General features: G+C 39.8%; 3 non-coding genes across 3 annotated transcripts; all 3 read right to left on the bottom strand.

The window, feature by feature from the left end:
• Positions 1-9,480: 9,480 nt before the first annotated feature.
• Positions 9,481-9,562, bottom strand: TRNAS-UGA (transfer RNA serine (anticodon UGA)). The gene has a single exon. It is a non-coding gene; the product is annotated as a tRNA-Ser (tRNA).
• A 5,592-nt stretch (positions 9,563-15,154) lies between these two features.
• Positions 15,155-15,236, bottom strand: TRNAS-UGA (transfer RNA serine (anticodon UGA)). The gene has a single exon. It is a non-coding gene; the product is annotated as a tRNA-Ser (tRNA).
• A 2,762-nt stretch (positions 15,237-17,998) lies between these two features.
• TRNAS-CGA (transfer RNA serine (anticodon CGA)) lies at positions 17,999-18,080 on the bottom strand. The gene has a single exon. It is a non-coding gene; the product is annotated as a tRNA-Ser (tRNA).
• Positions 18,081-20,528: the final 2,448 nt, after the last annotated feature.

The raw sequence follows: 20,528 nt of genomic DNA, 5'->3' as shown, positions 1-20,528 counted from the left end.
CAGGCAAACAAGCAGGGTCCGGTAATCAGGCAGAGGGTCACAACGGAAGATCAAACAGCAGTAAAGCAGAACTGGAACAGAGTTAAAGAAGAGCCAAGCAGCAGCCAGAGCATAGATTGAGGCAGGTATAAGAAGCTGTGAGACAGGTGAAGTACTAATCAGTTAAGGAGATTAACTCCTACAGGCAAGGTGTAAACTTCAAGGGCAGAACAGCAGATCTCTGGTGAAATTGAGGTACTGCTGCCACATATAATGTATAGGCAGAGTTGTAACATAAGGTTTATATAATGTAGCCTAAAGGTACTATGTAACTACCCCCTTAAGTTTAAAAAGATTACTGTCGGCGTCCACATTAATCGCATTTACTCAAAGTCACCATACTAAACAGTCGATAAGAACAATAGGTCGCGCATTCGGATTGAACATGTCATGGTGACTCCTGTCGGGGTTGTCAGCATAGGGTTTTAGATTACCACCGGCAGAAGAGGCTTGTAGAGCACATGGTTCAGCCCAAGGTGGAGCAGAAACTGAAGGTTGCTCAGTCTGGAGGGTATCTAGGCAAGTGGACAGGGCTTATAGGCACTGTAACAACTTGGGCTGCGTGGTTTATTGTTGTTCCACTCTTCCTACCAGATGTTAGAGCTTATCCTTTGCCAAAGGTTCTTCAGCGGGATCCATCATTTGGCCTTGACAAATGTCAAGGTTGAAATTCGGATTCCCAGAATCTGTCTAGTTTAGCACTATTCTGCCCAAACATGCGGAGTCTAGCAAGGCAGTTCTCTTCGCCAGGGACCGCTGCAAAGAGGTATGGACTTTGCAGCCTCTGCCTCACAGGTCGCGGCCTTCTGGGTGAGCACTAGCTGAGACCCGTTAGGTGAATGAAAAATAAGATGGCAGGCGGCTGAAGGCTACCACTGAACAGCAAACTGAAGAATCACTGGAACAGCGAGCTGCACACAGGGGGTGATAGTCTGAGGAGTGGTATCACTATACAACAAGCTGTATACGAGGAGGTGACACTCTGTGGAGGAGTTCCACTAAACAGCAAACTGAAGAGTCATTGGAATAACGAACTGTACACAGGAGGTGATAGTCTGAGGAGAGGATAGCACACAGCTGGCAGGTAACAGTACATGTAATACTGAGGAGCACCATGAGACTCGTCTTGCACTTCCAAGGAAATGGACACAAGGATCAGGCACCTGGCTGCAATGTCAGGTGCCTTAAATATCCTGTGGAGGAAAGGAACAGCAGAGGAGAAAGGATATAAAAGAAATTGGGTCTGCACCCGAATTCAAGATGGTGGCCACTATCGGGAGACCACAGTGCTCAGCACCAGAGGGGGGCCCTGCGTGGAGCGTGTAAGTATGTTGGGATCCAACTGCAGGCCCAGCATGTGACATCTGGTTTGACTTCCTGGTATAGTGACATGTACTCTTCTGTTATAAATAACTTGTTGTGCTCTCACAAACTAAGGATGGATTAGTAATATGGATGCCCCAGTATCCCTTAATTCTTGCTGGGCTTTCCCATTTAACTCCCCTGTTAAAGGATGGACCGCCTATGCCACCCTGTCTATTGCTGCTGGGAACCAGCTGGGCTTACTTTGCCACCATTTCCTTTCATTACCCCAAATGCGCCCTCTTGCCAGAGTAGGAGGGGCTTACAAATGCTGCCAACACTGGACTCCTTACCGGCATCCAGTGCCGGGTTTCTTCTGTGTAACTGACGCTGCGAGTGTACCCCGTTACTGGCGTACCTGGGCTGGTACTCCTGACCTCTTACTATGGATCAGGGGTGTTGTGGATGGATTCCCCCCGGCCTATCACACTGACCAGAGCTGCAGGGTAGCAGGCAGAGTGGTGGTACCGGAAAAGCTGGGTCAATCCTCAGAAACAGCCGGATAATGGATTATATTTAGGGTCTAATCTGCAGGTCACAGGAATACAGCAATAATGAAGATGTTTTCAAGCAGGTTTTGAAGCAAGTGATGTTCTCACACTGGATGAAGGTACCAGTGATCAGGTCAAATGACACAAGAAGAACATTTCAGTGTACAAGACAGTGCCTTTTATACTGATTTGGACACAGGCTATTTTTAGAATCAGGATGCAATGTGTTTACACAAACATGGATTTACATCTGACTGCATTCTGCAACATATACATTTTGCTTTAAACAGGGAAACACATGTGTTCAAAAACAATTTTGTAACTATTTTTTTTATCTGTTTTATAGGTAGAATTAGGTGCATGCTCTGTAAGTTTGTCCAAAGAACTGTGAATTTGGTGAAAAACACCCCTAAAAATCCTTTCTATTCAGTAACTATGGAGATTACCTGCTCTAATAACTAACAAAGAAAGAGAAGCTTCAGAAAAAACATGCTGTTATAGACCTTCAACTTCCACTTCCACATGCTAAATATTACAAATAAATATCCTAGGTCTCAGGACAATTGCCATTTGCCTAGTTTACAAACTAAATGTACAGGATTAAGATTAATATATTGCTGATACACAGATTGCTTTTCTCTGTGTTTTAAGGGGATAGAGTAGTAACTGAAATCTGTCATTTGACTATGTTTGCAGAACAAGAAAATGCAAAATAGTGCTTTGTAGTTTAAAAGGAGAGGCAATGACGTGTCACTGACATTTGAAGTTGCCTCTCATCTACCTCCTGGCCACAACGATCTCTTGAAATCCAGTGCTCAACTGGAGTTTGTTTTTCTGTATTTTGAAAGAACTTAAAAGTCACTGAGAAGAATCATTTGACTATCTTTGTATTAAGATAGATTATGAAGAAAGTGCTTGGTTAGTAAGATGAAGGAGCTATTAGGTGTTATTGCTAATTAAACATCAGAACATCTTAACAATTTGGTCACAAGTAAGTGTAGAGATGCCTATTAGTTTGTGTTGACACTGGCCTTCCCAGGGTGCAGAGTCTAACGGACCCACCAGTCTTCGCCAAAAACCGTCGCAAGACGGGATGGATTTGGCTGCTGGAGGACCGCAGGTCGCGGCTCCTGTGTTGGCCCCCTGACGTAATAGATGGAGAACAGGAGATGAAAGATCCAGCGGACAGACTCTGTGGTGGAAATGCTAGGCAGGACAAATAACTGAGGGTAGCAGCAACGAAACAGAGGTCCTGACGAATCTTAGCGAGGTTCCGGGTTGGATACGCTAAAGCAGCCACAGATGGAAGGGTCACTGGGAGGAAGCCAAGAAGCACAGTAGGATAGGATACCCCAGGGAACAGACAGTAGATTGGTCAATGAGATAGCCGGATCGGATACATAGAATCAGTCGGGTTGGATACACCAAGGAGTATACAGTAGAATGGTCAGCAAAGCAGAGGTCATGCACAGGAAGAACAGCAGAAACAGCACAGGTACACCGAAGAGAGACAGACGCCGAGGAGAACTTGTTGCTCTGACACAGCCAGTGTGTCAGAGCAAGGAAGAAATAGGAGGGGAGATTTCAAAATCCCTGCCTCAGGATCACATGATCGCGGAAAAGGTAAGTTTCTAACAGTACCCCCGCCCCCTTAGGGGTGGCCTCCGGACACCCTATAAGGTTGTGAGGGAACTGGGAGGGAAAGCTTCTTGAAAGATCCGGGGCATGGAGGCCTTTGGCAGGGATCCAGGTGCGCTCCTTAGGTCCATAGCCATTCCAATCAACCAGGAATTGTAATGAACCTCTGGAGATACGGGAATTTAGGATTTCACTGATCTCGTACTCCTGATTTTGCATGGAGAGTGCTGCAGGTGGCCTTGTAGAAGATTAAAACTTGTTAATAACCAGTGGCTTTAGAAGGTACACATGGAACACATTGTGAATTTTCAAAGTGGGAGGAGGCTCAATCTAAAAACCACAGGGTTAATGAGCTCCGAAATTTTGAAGGGACCAATGAATTGGGAAGCGAATTTCCTAGAAGGAACTTGAAGGCAAAGGTTCCTTGTAGACAACCATACTTTGTCACGGGCAAAAGTAGAGGCGTAGGTCTTCTGCTTTTATCATAAGATCTTTTACTAGATGCAGACGTTTGGAACAGTCTGCATTTGATTTGATCTCATCTAGAGGAGAAATCTCGTAAAAGAGAATCTACCGCAGGAACCCCAGATGCAGGTAAGTCTTTAAATGGGGGACTTTTAGGATGGAATAAGTGAAGGGCAAAGAAAGGAGAGACTGAAATGGCGTCATTAGTGTGATTATTGTGTGTGAATGCTGCCAAGGGCAAAAGATCGACCCAATCGACATGTGTAACTGAAATATAACATGTGAGAAACTTCTCAAGCTTTTGATTGGTACTTTCGGTGAGCCCATTTAACTGAGGATGATAAGCAGGTGAAAAACTTAACTTGACCCCACAGGCACGAGAAAACACCTTCCAAAATTTTTGCCACAAATTGAGTTCCTCTGCCAGATACAATCACATCAGGGCAGCCGTGAAGGCAAAAATCTTTTTTTATGAAGTATTGTGCCAGGACAGGGGCTGCTGGTGGACCCTTCAGAGGCACAAAATAAGCAGCCTGGGAGAAGCGGTCCTTGATGACCCATACCACAGAGAAACCTTTGGAGGTAGGTAAATCTGTAATGAAATCCATTGAGAGATGAATCCAAGGGCGATCTGGAATAGGGAGAGGATGCAGTAGCCCATAAAAAGGTTGCCGAGGAACCTTATTTCGAGCTCAAGTAGAGCATGCAGCAATAATATCCTGCACATCGGAGTGTAAGGACGGCAACCAGTACGCAAGATTAAGTCATTTGTTTTCTTGACACCGAAATGGCCGGAAAAACTAGACGCGTGAGCCCACTTGAGAAGCTTGAGACGTAAATTGAAAAGGACAAAGGTTTTTTCACGGGAATGGCTGGAAGAATGGGAATGGTGGCCACCATACATTCTGGGTCTAGAATGGGTCTAGGAGAAACTTCTTCTGTATCTGTAGAGTCAAAAGAGCGGGAAAGGGTGTCCGCTTTCTTATTTCTGGAACCAGGCCTGAATGTGATAATCTGTCACGGTTTGATACTCTGGACTCTTAGACCTGCCCAACTTGGTGCTACTCTCAGTAGGGCGCAGAGTCTAACGGATGGATGGTGTTCACCAGTGATTACCGCAAGGTGATTTGGGCTTAGCGGCGTCCGCCCACAGGTCGCGGTCCCCACCAGGAGTGTCAGGCGAGATCCCAGGGGAGTAGGTGTAAGAGGTATGCAGACACACTGGAGATATTGGGATGTAAGCTCTACAACCAATCAGCAGAGTGAAGACAAATGCAGGATGAACAATACAAGTAGCGGTTTAATGATGACTAGAGGTTTCAACAGAACAGTCTGTAGTATACTGACACAAGGAGAATAATTGCAACGTTTACAGTTCCACTAGCAGTGTAACAGAAGTAAATACAGCTTAGCAGTATAATGGCGTAATTGAGAGTAGGAGTAGCATGAACAGTCCAGCAGCAGAATGGTAGCGACAAGTGCAGCTTAAGTATTTGGGACCACAATATGGCAGCACGATAAGAGAGGTACAGATAACAGTCCAGCCAGCAGGGTAATAACGATAAGTGTAGCCTGAGGGGAATAACCCGTAATACAGCTATGCAAATAGAGACAAATGCAGCAGGAACAGTCCAGCCAACAGAGGCAGATGAAATCAAGCAGCTTGAGAGATACGACCTGTAGTGCAGCCAGGCCACAGGGGCGGATGCAGAGTAGATGATCCAGACAGCGCAATAATGGAGATTGGTGCGACTTGAGCAGAGGAGCCTGTGGAGCAGTGACACAGCAGAGACAGGTGTAGCTTGAGTAATGCAGTCCGTGGAGCGGTAACACAGCAGAGACAGGTGCAGCTTGAGCGGTATAGCCCGTGGAACAGCAACACAGCAGAGACAGGTGCAGCTTGAGCGGTATAGCCCGTGGAACAGCAACACAGTGGAGACAGGTGCAGCTGGAGCGGTATAGCCCGTGGAACAGCAACACAGTGGAAACAGGTGCAGCTGGAGCGGTATAGCCCGTGGAACAGCAACACAGCGGAGACAGCTGCAGCTGGAGCGGTATAGCCCGTGGAACAGCAACACAGCAGAGACAGGTGCAGCTTGAACGGTATAGCCCGTGGAACAGCAACACAGTGGAGACAGCTGAAGCTGGAGCGGTATAGCCCATGGAACAGCGACACACAGCAGAGGCACTGACGATCCAGGTAGACACACAGGGAATAGACAAAGTCCTAATCAGGCAGGTAACTTGTTCAATAGGCCCAGAGGAAAGGGAGGAAGTGCCTTTTCAAGTTTAGAGCCAGAACCGAGAACCAATAGAAACCTTGCAACGGACAGACAGGTACTGAGTCTGCGGAAGTGCAGATCCAACACCAGGATCTGAAGTATGCTTAATGAGGGACCTGTGAGTGTTTTAGTCTTCGGTTATGGAAGCCAAATGAGCGCCGTGTGACATAATCATATTGAAACGGGATAAAAAAGTGACCATCTGGCCTGTCGTGGATTTAAACAAGATGCGGACTGGAGTTTAAGAAGATTTTTGTGATCTGTATAAATCGTTATTGGAAATATGGCCCCTTCCAAGTTATGTCTCCACTCCTCCAGGGCTAATTTGATGGCAAGAATTTCCTGGTCTCCAATACCATAATTCCTTTTCGTGGAGGATAATCTTCAGGACAAGAAGCCACAAGGAGAAAGTTTCCCAGAGGAGTTCTTTTGAGATAAAATGGTTCCAACACCAACAGAGAATGCATCTATTTCGAGGATAAAAGGAAAGGTGGGGCCAGGCTGACGCAGGATAGGAGCGGAAGGAAATGCCCTCTTAAGAGAAATAAAGGCCTCCACAGCCTCCGGCTGCCAAAGTTTGGAATGGGCAGACTTCTTAGTTAACACAGTGATGGGTGCCACTAAGGAAGAAAATCTCTTGATGAATTGTCTGTAGTAGTTGGTAAACCCAACAAATTACTGTACTGCCTAAGTTCTACAGGCTGGGGCCACTCCCAGACCGCCTTCAGTTTCTCAGGGTCCATTTGGAGACCAGAACCTGAAACTATATACCACAGGAAGGGAAGATGACCCTTTTCAAAGACACATTTCTCCAGATTACAGAATAATCGATGCAGACCTAGTCAGTCAAGTACTAGGCAAACATGCTTCCGATGAGAAATGACATCCTGTGAGAATATAAGGATATCATCCAGGTATATTACCATAAATTGGTAAAGAATATCTCGAAAAATTTCATTGATGAAATTTTGTAATACAGCGGGGGCATTGCATAGCCCAAAGCGCATAACCATATACTCGGAATGTCCATCATGAGTGTTAAACGCCGTCTTCCATTCGTCCCCCTGCTTAATACAAATTAAATTGTAGGCGCCTCTGAGATCCAATTTGGAGAATACAGAAGCTCCTTTAATTCTGTCAAACAATTAAGAAATCAAAGGTAAGGGATAGTTATTCTTCACAGTAATGGCGTTAAGGCCCCGGTAGTCAATACAGGGGCGAAGGCCACTGTCTTTTTTTTTTACAAAGAAGAAGCCGGCTCCTGCAGGGGAGGTGGACCTCCTAATAAAGCCTCTGTTAAAGTTATCCCTTACATAAGCAGGCATGGAGTTAGACTCAGGTAGAGACAAGGGGTAAACGTGAGCTCTAGGCAGCATCTTATCCGGTAAAAAGTTCAGTACAGCAGTCAAAGGGTCTGTGGGGAGGTAACTTGGAAGCCTCCTTTTCACAGAATACATCAGGGAATGAACAGTATTGGGGAGGAATAACAGAAGATACCTTGGTGGGAGAGGAGGAAGCCTCTAAGGATCTTCCTGCCCTGGAAAGACATTAATAGTGGCAAGTAGACCCCCAAGCTAGGACTTCAGCTTTATGCCAATCCAGAGTGGGGGAATGAAGTCTGAGCCAAGGGAGTCCTAGTACCAAAGAATTTATAGCCTCAAGAATGACCAGGAATTAAATGGTTTCTGTATGCAAGGCTCCAATCTGAAGAGACAGCTCAACAGTATGTCTTTTGATAGATCCTCCTACTATACGACTCCCATCTATAACTGTTATGGCAATGGGCGGATCCAGAGGTAGGGTAGGTAATGCTAATTTAAGATCCGTGGCAGCACTTATGAAATTCCCTGCGGCCCCAGAATCTATGAAAGCAGGAAGCGAAAGCCGTTTGTCAGCATATAGAAGGAGAGCTTGAATAGAAAAACTGGAATCAGATGGAGAGGAATGAAAATACCTAACCTGACCTCTCCAGAGTCGGTTAGGCCCTGTCATTTCCAGGACGTCTGGAACAGTTGCTCAAGAGGTGACTAGGTTCCCCATAATACAGGCACAAACAATTCTTGAATCATCTCTCCCTCTCCTCCTGAGAGAGATGAGCTCTACCCACTTGCATGGGTTCCTCAATTGGTACCATGGGACTCTGAAAGTGAGGCGTCAGACGAAACTCCGAATGGTGGGATATCTCTTTCTCCTGAGAACGTTCATGAAAACGTATATCGATCTGGTTACATAGCAAAATCAATGCGTCCAAAGAGGAGGGAAGTTCTCGGCCTGCCAGTTTATCCTTGATCCGTTCAGATAGACCTAGCCAGAAGATGGCCACAAGGGCCTCCTTGCTCCAACGTAGTTCAGCCACCAGATTACAGAACTGTAGAGCGTATTGACCTAGAGGGAGAGTACACTGACAAAGGCATAGAATACCCAAGGCCATGCTGGATACTTGTGTGGGCTCATCGAAGATATGCCTGAAGGTCTCGAGAAAGGTGGCACAATTATATAAACTGGGGTCATTGTGCTTCCAAAAGGGAGATGCCTAGGGCTTGACCTGATCATAAGGAAATAATGTAAGCCCCTTTGGTTTTCTCTGTAGGGAAATTCCCAGGCTGCAATTGAAATTGAATGGCACATTGATTTAAAAAGCCGCGGAAAGCTTTTGGATCCCCGTCAAACTTGGAAGGGTGTTATTGATAATTAAACATCAGAACACCTTAACAACTTGGCTACAAATAAGTGTTTAACACAGTCACAACTCCAAGTGCTTAGCTGAACATTAATTGCTCCATATTTAGAAGGATCTGCAAAGTCACTGAGAGCTGTCATTCGACTATGATTTGAACATGAGTCATTTTCTTTAAAGTGTTTAGCAGATAAGTTAATAATGGAAATATTGGATTAACAGACAGTATGTCAATGATTAAAGATTCAAGCTTCTCTTCCAAATACTTGTGCATTATTACCCGATCTCAGATTTTCTCTGTAATGACGACAAGCTAAAAAATTGTTGCCAGCGCATGAAATCTTGAATGGATCACTCTGCCATTGACATTCAACTACCACTTGCTAAATAATTTAAATTACCCTCCTACGCTGCTGTAACACTTCTGTCCATTTTTCTCTTTCCAGGATTAAATTTAAGATTGATACAAGGTGTATTAACAATTAATCAACCATGCACATCTTACAGTGAAGATGACAAACTATACCGTAGTCGGCAGGATTTGAACCTGTGCGGGGAAACCCCAATGGATTTCAAGTCCATCGCCTTAACCACTCGGCCACAACTACTTGTGACGAAAAATGTGTGAGCTGGAAATGACATTTTCTGCATTTTAAGATAATTTCATAATGAGTGGAAACTCTTACTTGACAATGTTTGAAATAATAGAGATTGTTACTAAAGTGCTTTGTAGGTCAGATAAAGAAATCATCAGGTCCCAACGAGATTAGAACTCGGATCTCTGAATTAAGTGATCAAAAGTGCTTGCCATTACACCAAGTTAGCCCTTTCCAAGAGGTTTTTGGAAATAATTCTCTCAGACTTTAGGCCACAAAAGAGTCAATTTGAATTGCATTTATCTGATGGCACCCTGCAACATATTTATTTTGGTTTAAACAGGTAAACACTTGTGTTAAAAAAAAAGAATTTGGAACAAGATTTTTTACCTGATTTATATGCAGAATTAAGTGCATGCTTTGTAAGTTTGTCCAAAGAACCGTGAATTTGGTGAACCTTTGCCTAGTTTCCAAAATAAATGTACAGGAATAAATTTAATAGTGTGCTGATTCACAGATTGAATTTTTTCAGTATTTTAGGGGGATAGCGTAGTAACCGAAATCTGTCATTTTACTATGTTTGCAGCACAAGAGAACACAAAAAAGTGCTTTGTAGGTGAAAAATAGAGACCATGAGATGTCACTGACATTTGAACTTGCCTCTCATCAACCTCCTGGCCACAATAACCTCTTGAAATCTAGTGCTCAGGTGGAGATTTTATTTCTGTATTTTGTAGGGATTTAAAAGTCGCTGAGAACAGTCATTTGACTATATTTGTAATAAGATAGATTATGAAGAAAGTGCTTGGTTAGTGAGAAAAAGAAGTCATTAGGTGTTATTGATAATTAAACATCAGAACACCTTAACAGCTTGGCTACAAATAAGTGTTTAACACAGTCACAACTCCAAGTGCTTAGCTGAACATTAATTGCTCCATGTTTAGAAGGATCTGTAAAGTCACTGAGAGCTGTCATTCGACTATGATTTTAACATGAGTCATTTTCTTTAAAGTGTTTAGCAGATAAGTAAATAATGGAAATATTGGATTAACAGACAGTATGTCAATGATTAAAGATTCAAGCTTCTCTTCCAAATACTTGTGCATTATTACCCGATCTCAGATTTTCTCTGTAATGACGACAAGCTAAAAAATTGTTGTCAGCGCATGAAATCTTGAATGGATCACTCTGCCATTGACATTCAACTACCACTTGCTAAATAATTTAAATAACCCTCATACGCTGCTGGAACACTTCTGTCCATTTTTCTCTTTCCAGGATTAAATTTAAGATTGATACAAGGTGTAATAACAATTAACCAACCATGCGCATCTTTCAGTGAAGATGACAAAATAAACCGTAGTCGGCAGGATTTGAACCTGCGCGGGGAAACCCCAATGGATTTCAAGTCCACTCGGCCACGACTACTTGTGATGAAAAATGTGTGAGCTGGAAATGACATTTTCTGCATTTTAAGATAATTTCATAATGAGTGGAAACTCTTACTTGACAATGTTTGAAATAATAGAGATTGTTACTAAAGTGCTTTGTAGGTCAGATAAAGAAATCATCAGGTCCCAACGAGATTAGAACTCGGATCTCTGAATTAAGTGATCAAAAGTGCTTGCCATTACACCAAGTTAGCCCTTTCCAAGAGGTTTTTGGAAATAATTCTCTCAGACTTTAGGCCACAAAAGAGTCAATTTGAATTGCATTTATCTGATGGCACCCTGCAACATATTTATTTTGGTTTAAACAGGTAAACACTTGTGTTAAAAAAAAGAATTTGGAATAAGATTTTTTATCTGATTTATATGCAGAATTAAGTGCATGCTTTGTAAGTTTGTCCAAAGAACCGTGAATTTGGTGAACCTTTGCCTAGTTTCCAAAATAAATGTACAGGAGTAAATTGAATAGTGTGCTGATTCACAGATTGAATTTTTTCAGTATTTTAGGGGGATAGCGTAGTAACCGAAATCTGTCATTTTACTATGTTTGCAGCACAAGAGAACACAAAAAAGTGCTTTGTAGGTGAAAAATAGAGACCATGATATGTCACTGACATTTGAACTTGCCTCTCATCAACCTCCTGGCCACAATAACCTCTTGAAATCTAGTGCTCAGGTGGAGATTTTATTTCTGTATTTTGTAGGGATTTAAAAGTCGCTGAGAACAGTCATTTCACTATATTTGTAATAAGATAGATTATGAAGAAAGTGCTTGGTTAGTGAGAAAAAGAAGTCATTAGGTGTTATTGATAATTAAACATCAGAACACCTTAACAACTTGGCTACAAATAAGTGTTTAACACAGCCACAACTCCAAGTGCTTAGCTGAACATTAATTGCTCCCTATTTAGAAGGATCTGTAAAGTCACTGAGAGCTGTCATTGGACTATGATTTTAACATGAGTCATTTTCTTTAAAGTGTTTAGCAGATAAGTAAATAATGGAAATATTGGATTAACAGACAGTATGTCAATGATTAAAGATTCAAGATTCTCTTCCAAATACTTGTGCATTATTACCCGATCTCAGATTTTCTCTGTAATGACGACAAGCTAAAAAATTGTTTCCAGCGCATGAAATCTTGAATGGATCACTCTGCCATTGACATTCAACTACCACTTGCTAAATAATTTAAATAACCCTCATACGCTGCTGGAACACTTCTGTCCATTTTTCTCTTTCCAGGATTAAATTTAAGATTGATACAAGGTGTAATAACAATTAACCAACCATGCGCATCTTTCAGTGAAGATGACAAAATAAACCGTAGTCGGCAGGATTTGAACCTGCGCGGGGAAACCCCAATGGATTTCAAGTCCACTCGGCCACGACTACTTGTGATGAAAAATGTGTGAGCTGGAAATGACATTTTCTGCATTTTAAGATAATTTCATAATGAGTGGAAACTCTTACTTGACAATGTTTGAAATAATAGAGATTGTTACTAAAGTGCTTTGTAGGTCAGATAAAGAAATCATCAGGTCCCAACGAGATTAGAACTCGGATCTCTGAATTAAGTGATCAAAAGTGCTTGCCATTACACCAAGTTAGCCCTTTCCAAGAGGTTTTTGGAAATAATTCTCTCAGACTTTAGGCCACAAAAGAGTCAATTTGAATTGCATTTATCTGATGGCACCCTGCAACATATTTATTTTGGTTTAAACAGGTAAACACTTGTGTTAAAAAAAAGAATTTGGAATAAGATTTTTTATCTGATTTATATGCAGAATTAAGTGCATGCTTTGTAAGTTTGTCCAAAGAACCGTGAATTTGGTGAACCTTTGCCTAGTTTCCAAAATAAATGTACAGGAGTAAATTGAATAGTGTGCTGATTCACAGATTGAATTTTTTCAGTATTTTAGGGGGATAGCGTAGTAACCGAAATCTGTCATTTTACTATGTTTGCAGCACAAGAGAACACAAAAAAGTGCTTTGTAGGTGAAAAATAGAGACCATGATATGTCACTGACATTTGAACTTGCCTCTCATCAACCTCCTGGCCACAATAACCTCTTGAAATCTAGTGCTCAGGTGGAGATTTTATTTCTGTATTTTGTAGGGATTTAAAAGTCGCTGAGAACAGTCATTTCACTATATTTGTAATAAGATAGATTATGAAGAAAGTGCTTGGTTAGTGAGAAAAAGAAGTCATTAGGTGTTATTGATAATTAAACATCAGAACACCTTAACAACTTGGCTACAAATAAGTGTTTAACACAGCCACAACTCCAAGTGCTTAGCTGAACATTAATTGCTCCCTATTTAGAAGGATCTGTAAAGTCACTGAGAGCTGTCATTGGACTATGATTTTAACATGAGTCATTTTCTTTAAAGTGTTTAGCAGATAAGTAAATAATGGAAATATTGGATTAACAGACAGTATGTCAATGATTAAAGATTCAAGATTCTCTTCCAAATACTTGTGCATTATTACCCGATCTCAGATTTTCTCTGTAATGACGACAAGCTAAAAAATTGTTTCCAGCGCATGAAATCTTGAATGGATCACTCTGCCATTGACATTCAACTACCACTTGCTAAAAAATTTAAATAACCCTCATACGCTGCTGGAACACTTCTGTCCATTTTTCTCTTTCCAGGATTAAATTTAAGATTGATACAAGGTGTAATAACAATTAACCAACCATGCGCATCTTTCAGTGAAGATGACAAATTAAACCGTAGTCGGCAGGATTTGAACCTGCGCGGGGAAACCCCAATGGATTTCAAGTCCACTCGGCCACGACTACTTGTGATGAAAAATGTGTGAGCTGGAAATGACATTTTCTGCATTTTAAGATAATTTCATAATGAGTGGAAACTCTTACTTGACAATGTTTGAAATAATAGAGATTGTTACTAAAGTGCTTTGTAGGTCAGATAAAGAAATCATCAGGTCCCAACGAGATTAGAACTCGGATCTCTGAATTAAGTGATCAAAGGTGCTTGCCATTACAACAAGTTAGCCCTTTCCAAGAGGTTTTTGGACATAATTCTCTCAGACTTTAAGCCACAAAAGAGTCAATTTGAATTGCATTTATCTGATGGCACCCTGCAACATATTTATTTTGGTTTAAACAGGTAAACACTTGTGTTCAAAAAAAAGAATTTGGAACAAGATTTTTTATCTGATTTATATGCAGAATTAAGTGCATGCTTTGTAAGTTTGTCCAAAGAACCGTGAATTTGGTGAACCTTTGCCTAGTTTCCAAAATAAATGTACAGGAATAAATTGAATAGTGTGCTGATTCACAGATTGAATTTTTTCAGTATTTTAGGGGGATAGCGTAGTAACCGAAATCTGTCATTTTACTATGTTTGCAGCACAAGAGAACACAAAAAAGTGCTTTGTAGGTGAAAAATAGAGACCATGAGATGTCACTGACATTTGAACTTGCCTCTCATCAACCTCCTGGCCACAATAACCTCTTGAAATCTAGTGCTCAGGTGGAGATTTTATTTCTGTATTTTGTAGGGATTTAAAAGTCGCTGAGAACAGTCATTTGACTATATTTGTAATAAGATAGATTATGAAGAAAGTGCTTGGTTAGTGAGAAAAAGAAGTCATTAGGTGTTATTGATAATTAAACATCAGAACACCTTAACAACTTGGCTACAAATAAGTGTTTAACACAGTCACAACTCCAAGTGCTTAGCTGAACATTAATTGCTCCATATTTAGAAGGATCTGCAAAGTCACTGAGAGCTGTCATTCGACTATGATTTTAACATGAGTCATTTTCTTTAAAGTGTTTAGCAGATAAGTAAATAATGGAAATATTGGATTAACAGACAGTATGTCAATGATTAAAGATTCAAGCTTCTCTTCCAAATACTTGTGCATTATTACCCGATCTCAGATTTTCTCTGTAATGACGACAAGCTAAAAAATTGTTGCCAGCGCATGAAATCTTGAATGGATCACTCTGCCATTGACATTCAACTACCACTTGCTAAATAATTTAAATAACCATCATACACTGCTGTAACACTTCTGTCCATTTTTCTCTTTCCAGGATTAAATTTAAGATTGATACAAGGTGTAATAACAATTAATCAACCATGCGCATCTTACAGTGAAGATGACAAACTAAACCGTAGTCGGCAGGATTTGAACCTGCGCAGGGAAACCCCAATGGATTTCAAGTCCATCGCCTTAACCACTCGGCCACAACTACTTGTGATGAAAAATGTTTGAGCTGGAAATGACATTTTCTGCATTTTAAGATAATTTCATAATGAGTGGAAACTCTTACTTGACAATGTTTGAAATAATAGAGATTGTTACTAAAGTGCTTTGTAGGTCAGATAAAGAAATCATCAGGTCCCAACGAGATTAGAACTCGGATCTCTGAATTAAGTGATCAAAAGTGCTTGCCATTACAACAAGTTAGCCCTTTCCAAGAGGTTTTTGGAAATAATTCTCTCAGACTTTAGGCCACAAAAGAGTCAATTTGAATTGCATTTATCTGATGGCACCCTGCAACATATTGATTTTGGTTTAAACAGGTAAACACTTGTGTTAAAAAAAAAGAATTTGGAACAAGATTTTTTATCTGATTTATATGCAGAATTAAGTGCATGCTTTGTAAGTTTGTCCAAAGAACCGTGAATTTGGTGAACCTTTGCCTAGTTTCCAAAATAAATGTACAGGAATAAATTGAATAGTGTGCTGATTCACAGATTGAATTTTTTCAGTATTTTAGGGGGATAGCGTAGTAACCGAAATCTGTCATTTTACTATGTTTGCAGCACAAGAGAACACAAAAAAGTGCTTTGTAGGTGAAAAATAGAGACCATGAGATGTCACTGACATTTGAACTTGCCTCTCATCAACCTCCTGGCCACAATAACCTCTTGAAATCTAGTGCTCAGGTGGAGATTTTATTTCTGTATTTTGTAGGGATTTAAAAGTCGCTGAGAACAGTCATTTCACTATATTTGTAATAAGATAGATTATGAAGAAAGTGCTTGGTTAGTGAGAAAAAGAAGTCATTAGGTGTTATTGATAATTAAACATCAGAACACCTTAACAACTTGGCTACAAATAAGTGTTTAACACAGTCACAACTCCAAGTGCTTAGCTGAACATTAATTGCTCCATATTTAGAAGGATCTGTAAAGTCACTGAGAGCTGTCATTCGACTATGATTTTAACATGAGTCATTTTCTTTAAAGTGTTTAGCAGATAAGTAAATAATGGAAATATTGGATTAACAGACAGTATGTCAATGATTAAAGATTCAAGATTCTCTTCCAAATACTTGTGCATTATTACCCGATCTCAGATTTTCTCAGTAATGACGACAAGCTAAAAAATTGTTGCCAGCGCATGAAATCTTGAATGGATCACTCTGCCATTGACATTCAACTACCACTTGCTAAATAATTTAAATAACCCTCATACGCTGCTGTAACACTTCTGTCCATTTTTCTCTTTCCAGGATTAAATTTAAGATTGATAAAAGGTGTAATAACAATTAATCAACCATGCGCATCTTACAGTGAAGATGACAAACTAAACCGTAGTCGGCAGGATTTGAACCTGCGCGGGGAAACCCCAATGGATTTCAAGTCCACTCGGCCACGACTACTTGTGATGAAAAATGTGTGAGCTGGAAATGACATTTTCTGCATTTTAAGATAATTTCATAATGAATGGAAACTCTTACTTGACAATGTTTGAAATAATAGAGATTGTTACTAAAGTGCCTTGTAGGTCAGATAAAGAAATCATCAGGTCCCAACGAGATTAGAACTCGGATCTCTGAATTAAGTGATCAAAGTGCTTGCCATTACACCAAGTTAACCCTTTCCAAGAGGTTTTTGGAAATAATTCTCTCAGACTTTAGGCCACAAAAGAGTCAATTTGAATTGCATTTATCTGATGGCACCCTGCAACATATTTATTTTGGTTTAAACAGGTAAACACTTGTGTTAAAAAAAAAGAATTTGGAACAAGATTTTTTATCTGATTTATATGCAGAATTAAGTGCATGCTTTGTAAGTTTGTCCAAAGAACCGTGAATTTGGTGAACCTTTGGCTAGTTTCCAAAATAAATGTACAGGAATAAATTTAATAGTGTGCTGATTCACAGATTGAATTTTTTCAGTATTTTAGGGGGATAGCGTAGTAACCGAAATCTGTCATTTTACTGTGTTTGCAGCACAAGAGAACACAAAAAAGTGCTTTGTAGGTGAAAAATAGAGACCATGAGATGTCACTGACATTTGAACTTGCCTCTCATCAACCTCCTGGCCACAATAACCCCTTGAAATCTAGTGCTCAGGTGGAGATTTTATTTCTGTATTTTGTAGGGATTTAAAAGTCGCTGAGAACAGTCATTTGACTATATTTGTAATAAGATAGATTATGAAGAAAGTGCTTGGTTAGTGAGAAAAAGAAGTCATTAGGTGTTATTGATAATTAAACATCAGAACACCTTAACAACTTGGCTACAAATAAGTGTTTAACACAGTCACAACTCCAAGTGCTTAGCTGAACATTAATTGCTCCATATTTAGAAGGATCTGCAAAGTCACTGAGAGCTGTCATTCGACTATGATTTTAACATGAGTCATTTTCTTTAAAGTGTTTAGCAGATAAGTAAATAATGGAAATATTGGATTAACAGACAGTATGTCAATGATTAAAGATTCAAGCTTCTCTTCCAAATACTTGTGCATTATTACCCGATCTCAAATTTTCTCTGTATTGACGACAAGCTAAAAAATTGTTGCCAGCGCATGAAATCTTGAATGGATCACTCTGCCATTGACATTCAACTACCACTTGCTAAATAATTTAAATAACCCTCATACGCTGCTGTCCATTTTTCTGTCCATTTTTCTCTTTCCAGGATTAAATTTAAGATTGAATCAAGGTGTAATAACAATTAATCAAGCATGCGCATCTTACAGTGAAGATGACAAACTAAACCGTAGTCGGCAGGATTTGAACCTGCGCGGGGAAACCCCAATGGATTTCGAGTCCATTGCTTTAACCACTCGGCCACAACTACTTGTAATGAAAATCGTGTGAGCTGGAAATGACATTTTCTGCATTTTAAGATAATTTCATAATGAGTGGAAACTCTTACTTGACAATGTTTGAAATAATAGAGATTGTTACTAAAGTGCTTTGTAGGTCAGATAAAGAAATCATCAGGTCCCAACGAGATTAGAACTCGGATCTCTGAATTAAGTGATCAAAAGTGCTTGCCATTACAACAAGTTAGCCCTTTCCAAGAGGTTTTTGGAAATAATTCTCTCAGACTTTAAGCCACAAAAGAGTCAATTTGAATTGCATTTATCTGATGGCACCCTGCAACATATTTATTTTGGTTTAAACAGGTAAACACTTGTGTTCAAAAAAAAGAATTTGGAACAAGATTTTTTATCTGATTTATATGCAGAATTAAGTGCATGCTTTGTAAGTTTGTCCAAAGAACCGTGAATTTGGTGAACCTTTGCCTAGTTTCCAAAATAAATGTACAGGAATAAATTGAATAGTGTGCTGATTCACAGATTGAATTTTTTCAGTATTTTAGGGGGATAGCGTAGTAACCGAAATCTGTCATTTTACTATGTTTGCAGCACAAGAGAACACAAAAAAGTGCTTTGTAGGTGAAAAATAGAGACCATGAGATGTCACTGACATTTGAACTTGCCTCTCATCAACCTCCTGGCCACAATAACCTCTTGAAATCTAGTGCTCAGGTGGAGATTTTATTTCTGTATTTTGTAGGGATTTAAAAGTCGCTGAGAACAGTCATTTGACTATATTTGTAATAAGATAGATTATGAAGAAAGTGCTTGGTTAGTGAGAAAAAGAAGTCATTAGGTGTTATTGATAATTAAACATCAGAACACCTTAACAACTTGGCTACAAATAAGTGTTTAACACAGCCACAACTCCAAGTGCTTAGCTGAACATTAATTGCTCCATATTTAGAAGGATCTGCAAAGTCACTGAGAGCTGTCATTCGACTATGATTTTAACATGAGTCATTTTCTTTAAAGTGTTTAGCAGATAAGTAAATAATGGAAATATTGGATTAACAGACAGTATGTCAATGATTAAAGATTCAAGCTTCTCTTCCAAATACTTGTGCATTATTACCCGATCTCACATTTTCTCTGTATTGACAAGCTAAAAAATTGTTGCCAGCGCATGAAACCTTGAATGGATCACTCTGCCATTGACATTCATCTACCACTTGCTAAATAATTTAAATAACCCTCATACGCTGCTGTAACACTTCTGTCCATTTTTCTCTTTCCAGGATTAAATTTAAGATTGATACAAGGTGTAATAACAATTAATCAACCATGCGCATCTTACAGTGAAGATGACAAACTAAACCGTGGTCGGCAGGATTTGAACCTGCGCGGGGAAACCCCAATGAATTTCAAGTCCACTCGGCCACAACTACTTGTGATGAAAAATGTGTGAGCTGGAAATGACATTTTCAGCATTTTAAGATAATTTCATAATGAGTGGAAACTCTTACTTGACAATGTTTGAAATAATAGAGATTGTTACTAAAGTGCTTTGTAGGTCAGATAAAGAAATCATCAGGTCCCAATGAGATTAGAACTTGGATCTCTGAATTAAGTGATCAAAGTGCTTGCCATTACACCAAGTTAGCCCTTTGAAAGAGGTTTTTGGAAATAATTCTCTCAGACTTTAGGCCACAAAAGAGTCAATTTGAATTGCATTTATCTGATGGCACCCTGCAACATATTTATTTTGGTTTAAACAGGTAAACACTTCTGTTAAAAAAAAAGAATTTGGAACAAGATTTTTTATCTGATTTATATGCAGAATTAAGTGCATGCTTTGTAAGTTTGTCCAAAGAACCGTGAATTTGGTGCACCTTTGCCTAGTTTCCAAAATAAATGTACAGGATAAAATTTAATAGTGTGCTGATTCACAGATTGAATTTTTTCAGTATTTTAGGGGGATAGCGTAGTAACCGAAATCTGTCATTTCACTATGTTTGCAGCACAAGAGAACACAAAAAAGTGCTTTGTAGGTTAAAAATAGAGACCATGAGATGTCACTGACATTTGAACTTGCCTCTCATCAACCTCCTGGCCACAATAACCTCTTGAAATCTAGTGCTCAGGTGGAGATTTTATTTCTGTATTTTGTAGGGATTTAAAAGTCGCTGAGAACAGTCATTTGACTATATTTGTAATAAGATAGATTATGAAGAAAGTGCTTGGTTAGTGAGAAAAAGAAGTCATTAGGTGTTATTGATAATTAAACATCAGAACACCTTAACAACTTGGCTACAAATAAGTGTTTAACACAGCCACAACTCCAAGTGCTTAGCTGAACATTAATTGCTCCATATTTAGAAGGATCTGCAAAGTCACTGAGAGCTGTCATTCGACTATGATTTTACCATGAGTCATTTTCTTTAAAGTGTTTAGCAGATAAGTAAATAATGGAAATATTGGAT

This window comes from Mixophyes fleayi, chromosome 10 (genome assembly GCF_038048845.1).
Source record: "Mixophyes fleayi isolate aMixFle1 chromosome 10, aMixFle1.hap1, whole genome shotgun sequence".
In the NCBI taxonomy this organism is placed as follows: domain Eukaryota; kingdom Metazoa; phylum Chordata; class Amphibia; order Anura; family Limnodynastidae; genus Mixophyes; species Mixophyes fleayi.
This window is presented reverse-complemented; position numbering and strand designations above follow the sequence as displayed.